We start from the raw sequence: 10,860 nt of genomic DNA on the forward strand, positions 1-10,860 counted from the left end.
AGAACTGTTACGTTAATAAATTTGTGTTGTTTTAACTTGGTGGTAATTTGTTACCGCAGCAAGAAGAAACTAATACCCTCCTCAAATTGAATTATAGCTTAAATGCATTCTTCATCAAAATCCCAGTCAGGTTTTTGTGGAACTTGACAAGCGAATTCTAAAATGTACATGGAAGATCAAAGGGCCAAGAATAACAAAGAATCTTGAAGAAGAATAAGATGGGATGGATTTCTTAGCTGGTCATCAAGACCTACTTAATCGATAGTGATTCAGACACACAACATAAACAGTGTGATTCCTTTGGGATGAAGTTCAAAAACAGGCTTAAACTAAACTATATTCTTGAGTGATGCTTCCAGAGGAAGGGAAAAACTCTAAAAAGCCAGATGAAGGTTAAGTCAGAACAGGGCTACCTGGGGGAGGGAGAGGAGAGGAGAAGGACCAGGGGAGTGTGGGTTGGGATGCTGCCCGTACTCTGTTTCTTGAGTGGATGGTGGTAACACAGATGTTTGCCTCATAACTCTGTTAAACTGTACATTTCTATTTCATGTACTTTACAGTATGATATTATAATTCCCCCAGTTTAATGTATTACAAATCAGATGACTCTAATTCCAGGCAATCAAAATGGTGGAAAACTCCCCAATTCAGTTTTTGAAGCAGCCAGCACTTGAACACCCAGACCAGTTAAAGATAGGGGAAAAGGGGCTTCCCTGCTGGTGCAGTGGTTAAGAATCTGCCTGCCAATGCGAGGGACACAGGTTCAAGCCCTGGCCCGGGCTTAGTTGCCGCGGAGCAACTAAGTCCGTGTGCCACAACTTCTGAACCTGTGCTCAAGAGTCCGCGAGCCACAACTAGTGAGCCCACCTGCCACAACTACTGAAGCCTGCGCGCCTAGAGCCCGTGCTCCGCAAACAAGAGAAGTCACGACAATGAGAAGCCCACGTACCGCAACGAAGAGTAGCCCCCTCTCGCCGCAACTAGAGAAGGCCCGTGCACAGCAACGAAGACCCAACGCAGCCAAAAATAAAAACAAACAAATAAACAATTTTTTTTAAAGATAGGGGGAAAGGGCTTCCCTGGTGGCGCAGTGGTTGAGAGTCCGCCTGCCGATGCAGGGGACACGGGTTCATGCCCCGGTCCGGGAAGATCCCACATGCCGCGGAGCGGCTGGGCCCGTGAGCCATGGCCGCTGAGCCTGCGCGTCCAGAGCCTGTGCTCCGCAACGGGAGAGGCCACAACAGTGAGAGGCCAGCGTACCGCAAAAAAAAAAAAAAAAAAAAAAGATAGGGGGGAAAAAGAGGAAACTGTAGATGAGCCTTACTTTTAGAAGCTTCTAAACAAAATATTAGCAACCAGAATTGAGCGGCAAGTCAATACTACAACATGCTCTGACTAAGCAAGGTTTATTCCAGGAAGGATATGGGTTCCAGAGTACACTTGATCCCCATAACTCATCCCACCAGCAAACTGAACCACATCAGTAAATTTGGGAAAGGAACGCTTAAGACACAGCAGACTTTTCTAATAGAAACAGGTGTAGGGATAGAAGGAAGCTACTTCCCCATCATAAACGATCCCCATTTACCATCAAACATCAGAAAGCGCCCCTCTCGGAGATCCTAGTAGACAAGCACAGAAGGAAAGGCTTTCTCTGGCACAGGCACACAGCCGGCAGGAAGGGCCAGTAATCAATGCCCCCCTAAGCCCCCTATGATTTCACAGCCCCGTCTCAGAAATGCTGAATTTTAAATTAGAGGCTAAAGTAACAATGTCATTGTCCTAGGGCCCTGACCCAAATTCCATCACAATTCCCCTGTATACCCCTCACACAAGCACAAACGGTCCAAGAACACTCACCATAGCTCTGGAAGAGCAAATGATGGGAAATAACCAAATGGGAGCTGGTGGGATGATGGCAGAACAGTTGTCAATTTATCCAGGCACATATTCTGCTCACTCAGTGAATGGCCCAGGGCTGGGGATGCTGACACGGCCACATCTCTCAGCTACGCCCAGTGGTCTCTCCCAAAGCTGACCATTTGCCCAGGCTGCGACTCTACAGTTCTACCTCTGGGTATTCACCCAAGAGAACTGAGCACACATGCCACGAAAAGACAGGCGCTCAAATGTTCACAGCAGCCTGACACATGATAGCCCCAGACTAGAAACACAAGGCATAGATGAGCCACACAGTGGAATATTATACAGCGACAAAAAAAGCAGAAGGGCTCTCCCCACGCCACCACAGAACGGATCACAGGCACGAGCGAAAGCAGATGCTGCTGGGACCAGGAGGCTACTGATTGGAGGGAACCTTCTGGAGTGATGGGAAAGCTCTACATTGTGACCTGGGTGCTGCTTACACACGTGTAAGTCACATGCACTGAAGACATGCACTTTAAACCCTTTATGTGCACGTGTTATACCTCAGTTTTTCAAAGTTTAAAAATAAACTGGGCTTCCCTGGTGGCGCAGTGGTTGAGAGTCCTCCTGCCGATGCAGGGGACACGGGTTCGTGCCCTGGTCCAGGAGGATCCCACATGCCGCGGAGTGGCTGGGCCCGTGAGCCATGGCCACTGAGCCTGCACGTCCGGAGCCTGTGCTCCGCAACGGAAGAGGCCACAACAGTGAGAGCCCCGCGTACCGCAAAAAAAAAAAAAAACTGAAAAACTAATAGCTAAAAATATATAAACCTTGTTAATGAAATGAGCAAACTGCAGGAGGATGTTCCCCCCCCCCTTATTTATACAAAGTTTAAAATCACGTAAAACAACACTTCGACATCTATGGTCACATAGAATATAATAAAATATAAAATTGTGTAAGGCAGGGGTCCCCAACCTGTTAGGAACCAGGCTGCACGGCAGGAGGTGAGGGGCGGGTGAGTGAGCAAAGCTTCATCTGTATTTACAGCCGCTCCCCATCGCTCGCACTGCCGCCTGAGCTCCGCCTCCTGTCAGATCAGTGGCAGCCTTAGATTCTCATAGGAGCGAGAAACCTACTGTGAACTGTGCACGGGAGGGATCTAGGTTGTACTCTCCTTATTAGAATCTAATGCCCGATAATCCGAGGTGGAGCTGAGGCAGTGATGCCAGCACTGGGGAGCGGCTGCAAATACAGATCATCATTAGCAGAGAGGTTTGACTGCACAGAGACCATAATAAATCAATTGCATGCAGACTCATATCAAAACCCTGTCAGTGAGTGGCAAGTGACAATGAACTTGCATCTTACAGAGCAGGCTAGATATAAGCAACACACTTCGGGTGTCACTGTCTCCCATCACCCCCAGATGGGACCATCTATCTAGCTGCAGGAAAACAAGCTCAGGGCTCCCACTGATTCTGCATTATGGTGAGCTGTATAATTATTTCATTATATATTATTACAATGTAATAATTATAGAAATAAAGTGTCCAATAAATGTAATGCGCTTGAATCATCCTAAAACCATCCACACACCCCCGGGCCCGTGGAAAAATTGTCTTCCACGAAACCAGTCCCTGGTGCCAAAAAGGTTGGGGACCGCTGGTATATGGGAAAGACTAACTCCAAATTCTAGACAGAGGTACCCTCTGGGGCAGGGAGAGGAACACTCAGGGCTGAGCTGGGGACCATGGGCCTTGATTGCATTGGCAAGTTTTATTTCTTCTGGTCAGTGCTGCATACATGTTAAATTATCATCAGTGTTTTTGTGACAGCCCAAGATCACTGTTAATAAAGACTGTCCCACCCTCACTCAAAATCCTACCATAGCTCCCAGTGCCCTCAGAGTAAAACCCTCCCTCCTCGCCTGAGTGTCTGATCTCAGGCCTCCACTCTCGCCCTCCTCCCCTTTGTTCCCGCCACCCCCACCTGTGTGCCCCAAGCTTGTTCCCACCTCGGAGCCTTTGCACTCGCAGATACGTCCACCTCGTGTACCCATATCGGCTGCCTCCTTCCTGACACTTACATCTCAATTCAAATCTTGCCTTCCCCGAGCCGGGCCAGCTTGTCCACACATACAATTGTTCTTTGTTCCACATTTCCTGTGTCCCCTATCTGCCTAGAAGCCCCCCAAGGGAAGGGTCCCCTGTTTGGTTTGTCACTGCTGTGTCCCCAGGGTCCAGGGCAGGGCTAGGCTGGGACTGGGACCTGTGGACATGCCCACAAGGCTCTGCCAGTCGTGGCCACCAGGGGGCGCCCACGGGTCAGAAATAAATGCTTGGGGACTTGGGTCCAAGGCCACAGAGAAAGGTGGGTGGGACAGGCATGGGGATGGGGAGATCAGGCCCTCTCTGAACATGGGGGTGCCCCAGACACATGTTATCCTTCCTGGGGGATTCTCATTCAGCCTGACCGGGACAGATGTAGAAACTGAGGCTCAGAAATGTCATGGAAGTTCTCAGGTTCCGAATGCTCCCAGATTACTCAGCTGTGCTCTCTCAGCCCCCGCCAGAAGAAGCGAGGGAAACTGTGGTTGGAAGGAGGACAGGGGCACTGGGGGCCTGATCTCGGGTGGTGCCTGTGATCCCCACTGGCCAGCCTGTCCTGGCTAAAAGGATCAAGTCAGGGCCACCAAGGACTCAGTCTGACCCTCCCAGACTCAGGGAACCTTAGCTCACAGCAGATGGCCCAGTACCTGCCCGAGCCCTGCAGCCCCCCTGAACACTTGGGGAAACTGAGGCCCAAAGACAGGCTGGAGCAGTCCTCAGGGCACCAGGACTGGGCAGGTCCCCTACACACAGTGCTGCCTCCTGGGGTCGGGACAGGGGCCTCCTAGGGGAGAGCAGACAGGGTACCCCTCACCCACTTCCTTCCAGCCATTCAACAGATGGGGAACTGGGTCTGTCCCTTGCTCAAGCTCAGCGGGGAACCCCAGTCCAAAGCCGAGCCCCACAGACTGGCTCCCCTTGCTGTGTGACCTCGAGCAGACTCCCCACCCTCTCTGGGCCTGTTTCCATGTCCACATGGGGCTTCTACATGCCATTTTGTTAGAAGAAAGGAAGTTCTAGGTTGTTGTCAACCATGTAGGAACTACTCAGTTGCCCTCTCCAGGGGCCAAGATCCCTTTAGAAGGTGCAAGGCCCTGGTGTCGCCAATTCACTCTTGTTTCTTTAGTTGAGGTGACGTTCACATAACATATAACAATTTACATAACCATTTTGAAGTGGGCAATTCCACAGAATCTAGCGCATTCACAATATTGTGCAACCACCACCTCTATCTAATTTCAGAAATTTTCATCACCTCAAGGGAAACCCGTCCCCATGAGCAGTCGCTCCCCATCCCCCTCCCTCAGTCCCTGGTAACTACCAATCTGCTTTCCATATCTGTGGATTTGCCTGTTCTGGACGTTTCATGTAAATGGAATCACATGCTGTGTGGTGTTTTGTGTCTGGCTGCTTTCACCCAGCATGATGTTTTCAAGATGCATCCATGTTGTAGCATGTATCCATGCTTCATTCCTTTTTATGGCTGAATAATATTCCATTGGGTGGATTTACCAAATTTTGTATAGCCACTCATCTGTAGATGGACGCTTGAGTTGTTTCCATCTTTTGGCTAATGTGAATAATTCTCCTGGGGCTTCCCTGGTGGCGCAGTGGTTGAGAGTCCGCCTGCCGATGCAGGGGACACGGGTTCGTGCCCCGGTCCGGGAAGATCCCACATGCCGCGGAGCGGCTGGGCCCGTGAGCCATGGCCGCTGAGCCTGTGCGTCCAGAGCCTGTGCTCCGCAATGGGAGAGGTCACAGCGGTGAGAGGCCCGCGTACCAAAAATAATAATAATAATAATTCTCCTATAAACATAGGTGTAAAAATATCTATTTTCATCCCTTCCTTCAGTTCTTTTGGGTATATACCTAAGGGTGGAATTCCTGGATCATACAGTAATCCCATGTTTAGTTTTTTTGAGGAATTTCACTGGTTTTTAATAAGACTAAAAGGCCATGACTCCTGGCCAAACTGGGAATACCGTGCCTGGAATTTTCTGTCAAGTTCTTTTCAATGATCACTGCCCAGCCTCCCTACCCCACCAAATCTCATGTGTTTTAAGTGCTGCCCAAAGTGTTTTTTGTGACTGTATATATTCACCTTTGGATTGAGATAAAACACACAGCAATTTGTGCCAAATACTCAGATCTGAGGTGTGTAGCCTGATGCGTTTTTACCTCTGTGTATGTTCAAATTGACCCATAACATAACACCACCCCATCCCCCAGGCAGGCCCCCTCGTGCCACCTCCCAGAAGGAACTACTGTCCTGTTGGCTAACACCATTGGTTCATTTTGTCTGTTCTTGAACTTCAGGTACACAGACTCACACAGTGTGTCCTGCTTTTGATCTCGCTGCTTTTGCTCATCATCGTACCCGCAAGATTCGCCCACATCCTCCATCATTTTTCCTTGCTGTATACTATTCCACAGCACAACTGTACAGCGATTTGTTTGGCCAGTTCTGTTGATGGGCGTTCGGCTTGTGTCCAGAGCTTCTCTAAGCAGGTGTGCCCAGGTCCTGTGGCTACTGTATGTTTTCATCTCTTGTGGATGAATACCCAGGGGTGGAATGTCTGGGTTATAGGGGAGGGGGGATCTATGTTCGGCAGACACTGCAAAACAGTCTTCCAAGGTGGCTGTACCATTTTACCTCCCACAGAGGTGAGCTAGGATTCCATTTGCTCCACATCCTCGTCAGCACTTCGTGTTATCAGACTTTTCCATTTCAGCCCTGCTGGTAGGGCTGTGGTTCGTGCATGCTCCAACCCCACTGCAACTGGACTTTGCACCCACCGGATTCTGTGCCAAGCTCCCCACTGAGGAACCAGTGGGGTGCTGACCACACCCACCTTTTTGAGCGGCCCCCTCTGCCCTCGGCTTCTGGGCCGCCATCCCCCTCTGTGTTTTCTAACCGTGGTTTCGTCTCCATCCCCTCAGTGGTTCCTCTTTCTCGGCTTTATCTTGAGACAAGGTCTCCAGGTCCTCCTGCCTCCCAGGAAATGGCCACAGAGTTAAGGATCCTCCGAAGGACCCAACACTCTACTTCTCCTCCTCACCCCGGGGGGCCTCTCCTGCCTCAGTGAGCGCCATCCTAGCTATTCCAAAGCACAAACGGGAAATCGAGGCTCATCTCCCCCACATGGATCATTGATGCTCCCACCTTTTCCACCTCCTGAATCTCAGCTCCCCCACTTCTCCCCTCCCTTCCAGCACCCACCTAGCCTAAGCCCCTGCATCTCCACTGGAGGGGCCCAGCTGTCCTGGATGTGCTACCATCCCTGGCACTTGCCTCTTGTCCAACTCACACCACGTGCTTCTAAGACCACGCGTTGCCCCTCTTAGGTGTTGTTTGGCCGACTTCTTAGCTTTAGTGCCCTGACCAGGCCCTCAGGCAAGTCCCTGCTGCATCTGGTTCCTCTGACCTCTCCAGCCCCTCCTCCCACCCTCATTCATTCAGATATTTATTGAGAACCTGCTGAGTACCAGGCCACGTTCTCAATGCAAGGAGGCAACCGAACCACACAAAACAAAACCCCTCCCCTCGGGGGCATGAGGTAGGGGCAACAGATATCTCCACCACGTCATGTCGGGAGCTGCATGAGGGCAGGGAGGCCCCGGCCTGGCGTGGGGTGGAAAGGCAACCCAGGGAACTCAGTGTAGAGGCTGAGGCCTGGGACGGGCAGGACGCAGCCAGCCAGGCGTGGCAGGGAGAGAAGAACAAAAACCAGGACCCCCCAGAGAAGGGGATGGGGAGCCACAGAGAGGTTTAGGTTTTCACAGCTTCCCCTGGCGGCCGATGGGAGAGAGGAGAACCCAGGCAGGAGGGGGGTGGGGAGGCCAGGGGTGTTGGGTGATGGAGAGAAGAGGTCGGATTTGGGGTGTGGCCAGAGAGCCGAGAAGGCTTGGGGACCTGGGGCTGTGGGGTAGCGAGGCTGTGGCGGGGATGACGGCATGCAGGGGCCTCCCATACCCTCTGGGCGGAAAACACATCCGAGCAGGGGATTCAGTTCCTCAAAAATGCCACATAGCCACGTGCACGCGCACACACATGGGTGCATCACGCACGCGTGCCTAAGCACGCAGAGACACAAAGCGTGAACAGATTTACACACGCAACACAACTACACACACAACAGACACACAGAGACACACGCCTACAACAGACACAGATACACAGAAAGATACACACGTACAAGTGTGCCTACAACACACAAACACACACGCACCCTCTCCAGGCCAGCCTTTGAGGGACAATCCTTTTTGCACCTCTCTCTCCCCCGGGCCCCCAGCTACCTCCACGGGGCCAGGCCAGGTTCCAGTGTCACTGAGCCGGTGTCAAAGGTCTCTCTCTGCCTCTCAGCCCCTGCCCAGTCCTGACCACACACTCTGTGTCCTGCTCTGTCCCCCACACTGGGGGCTCCTCAGGGCACATGGCAGGTGTGGGAGGGACAGTCAACAATGCCTACTGAGCAAAAGGTCTTGGTCCTCTAAGCCTCTCTCCCCTGCTACTGCCTCCACACTCTCCCAACATCAAAGCAGAGCTCCCCACTCCCCAGCTTCTCATTGGCTCAGCCTCACCCCTTGACTGAGCCGGATGCAGACACTCCATCTCAGAGAGGTCAGGGGTGAGCCAGAGAAAGGGCTGAGGGGTGCCCAATAGCAGAGCTAGAATCTACTTGGGAGATCAAGGAGGGCTGCCTGGAGGAGGGGACATTTGACGATGAGCTGGAGCTTGGCAGGCAGATGGTTTGGGGGTCCTCTAGTCAGAGGGAAAAACCTGGTAACTTCATCTAGTGCAGTCTGAGCCCAGAGCTGCTCCACCAGGAGGGATCATCGGGCTGTTTGCTTCTTTTTTTAAATTGTGGTAAAATACACATAACTTAAAATTCACCATCTTAGCCATTTTTAAGAGCACAGTTCAGTGGCATTAAGTACATTCACACTGTTGTGCAACCATCACCACTGTCCATCTCCAGAATTTTTCATCTTGCAAAACTGAAACTCTGTCCCCATTAAACACTAACCTCCCCATTTCCCTCCGTCCCTGGCAACTCCCATTCTACTTCCTGTCTCTACAAATTTGACTGCTTTAGGGACCTCACATAAGTGGGATCACACAGTATGTGTCCTTTTGCGACTGGCTTCTTTCGCTCAGCATCATGTCCTCCAGGTTCATCCCTGCTGTAGCAGGTGTCAGAATTTCCTTCCTTTTAAAGGTTGAATAATATTCCATCATACATATATAACACGTTTTGCTCATCCATTCATCTGTCGCAATCTATTTTCAATTTTTCTGAGGAACTGCCATACTGTTGGCTGTTTGTTTTTAAACCCAGAGTGTTTCTCAGTCGTCCCATCCAGGACATGAACAGTCCTTCCTGTCCCAACTTCCGCCTGCCAAGCAGGGCTAGACCCCTCAATTGTCTCATCCATCCCTCAGATCTGCTCTGAGAGGCAGTGGCTCTTATAAAGCCCATTTCATAGAAGAAAACAGGTTGGAGAGCAGGAGTCCTGTGCCTAGTGTCAACCAGCAGGGGCTGGCTTGTCCCAGTTCCCAAAACCACAGGCTGCCCGCCTCTCCACATAGCCCAGAACGTTCCCAGCCCCTCAGCAGTTCCTGCACAGCCCATCTCCCACCCTGCCTGCACTCAGACGCTGAGAGCATTTCCCATCCTCCTCCTGGCTCTGCTCCCTTCTAAGAGAAACAGGTTGCACCTGGCACGGCTTCCCAGAAGGCCTGGAGCGACAGAAGCCCAGCCACGTGAGTGGGTGTGTGTGGAGGCGTGCAGTCACATTGCAGCACCCACCATGCCACCGCTTGAGGAGGGAGGGGTCCTAGACCCAACAGCGAGGACCTGCGAGGTGCCGAGCACACGGCGTTGGAGCCAGCCAGACCTGAGTGAGACTGGGGCTCGGCTACTTGCTGGCTGGGTAACCAAGAGCATCTGAGCCTCAATACATCATCTGGGAAATGGGCTCACAGTGGCCCTTGCCTCTCAGGGAGGATTCTGTGAGGGGACTCGGGGCTAGGGGGCCTGTGCAGCTGAGGGTCCAACAGGCTGGCAGAGCTAAGGCACTCAGGTGTTTCATCAGCATGGACATCAGAACGGCAGAGGCAGGACCACCATCACCCCAGCTCCAGTAGCAGGTCTTCCTAGGAGCACTGACTGCATAATGGGGGAGCCCATCAGCTAAGAAAATCAGATGATAGCAAAGGCTTCACCATTTGAAATTTTGAAACCACCCAGAAACAAGCCCCAGGACACTGCCACACAGTTTAAAAATCGTTTTTCTAATGGAGGTGAAATTCACATGACATAAAATGAGCCATCTTAAAGCGAACAGTTCAGGGGCCCTTTGTGCCTTTACAAAGTTGTGCAAGCACCAGCAGTATCTAATTGTAGATCACTTTCATCACCCCAAAAGGGAACCCTGTGCCCATGAGCAGTCCCTCCCTGTCCCCCCTCCCCCAGTCCCTGAAACTGCTTGTCTGCTTCCTGCCCCGATGGATCTGCCTCTCTGGACATTTCATATAAACGGGATCATGCACTAGGTGGTCTTCTGCGTCTGGCTTCTCTCACTCAGTGTGACAAATTTGAGGTTCATCCCCGTTGTAGCATGTGTCAGGCTTCATTCATTTTTAGGGCTAATATTTCCTTGTATTATGGACCACATTTTGTTTAGCTTTCACCCATCAATGGGCATTTGGTTTCTTTCCACTTTTCGGCTTCTGTGAAAATGCTGTTGTGAATATTCATGTACATGTATTTGTCTGAGTCCCTCTGCCCCACAGTTTTGAGTCCTCCCACCAGGAGACCCAAGTGGCTCAGGCCCCATGGAGGCAGCACGGATTTATAGAACAAAGTTTCATAGTTTGCTC

The sequence above is a fragment of the Pseudorca crassidens genome, chromosome 3 (genome assembly GCF_039906515.1).
Source record: "Pseudorca crassidens isolate mPseCra1 chromosome 3, mPseCra1.hap1, whole genome shotgun sequence".
Classification (NCBI taxonomy): domain Eukaryota; kingdom Metazoa; phylum Chordata; class Mammalia; order Artiodactyla; family Delphinidae; genus Pseudorca; species Pseudorca crassidens.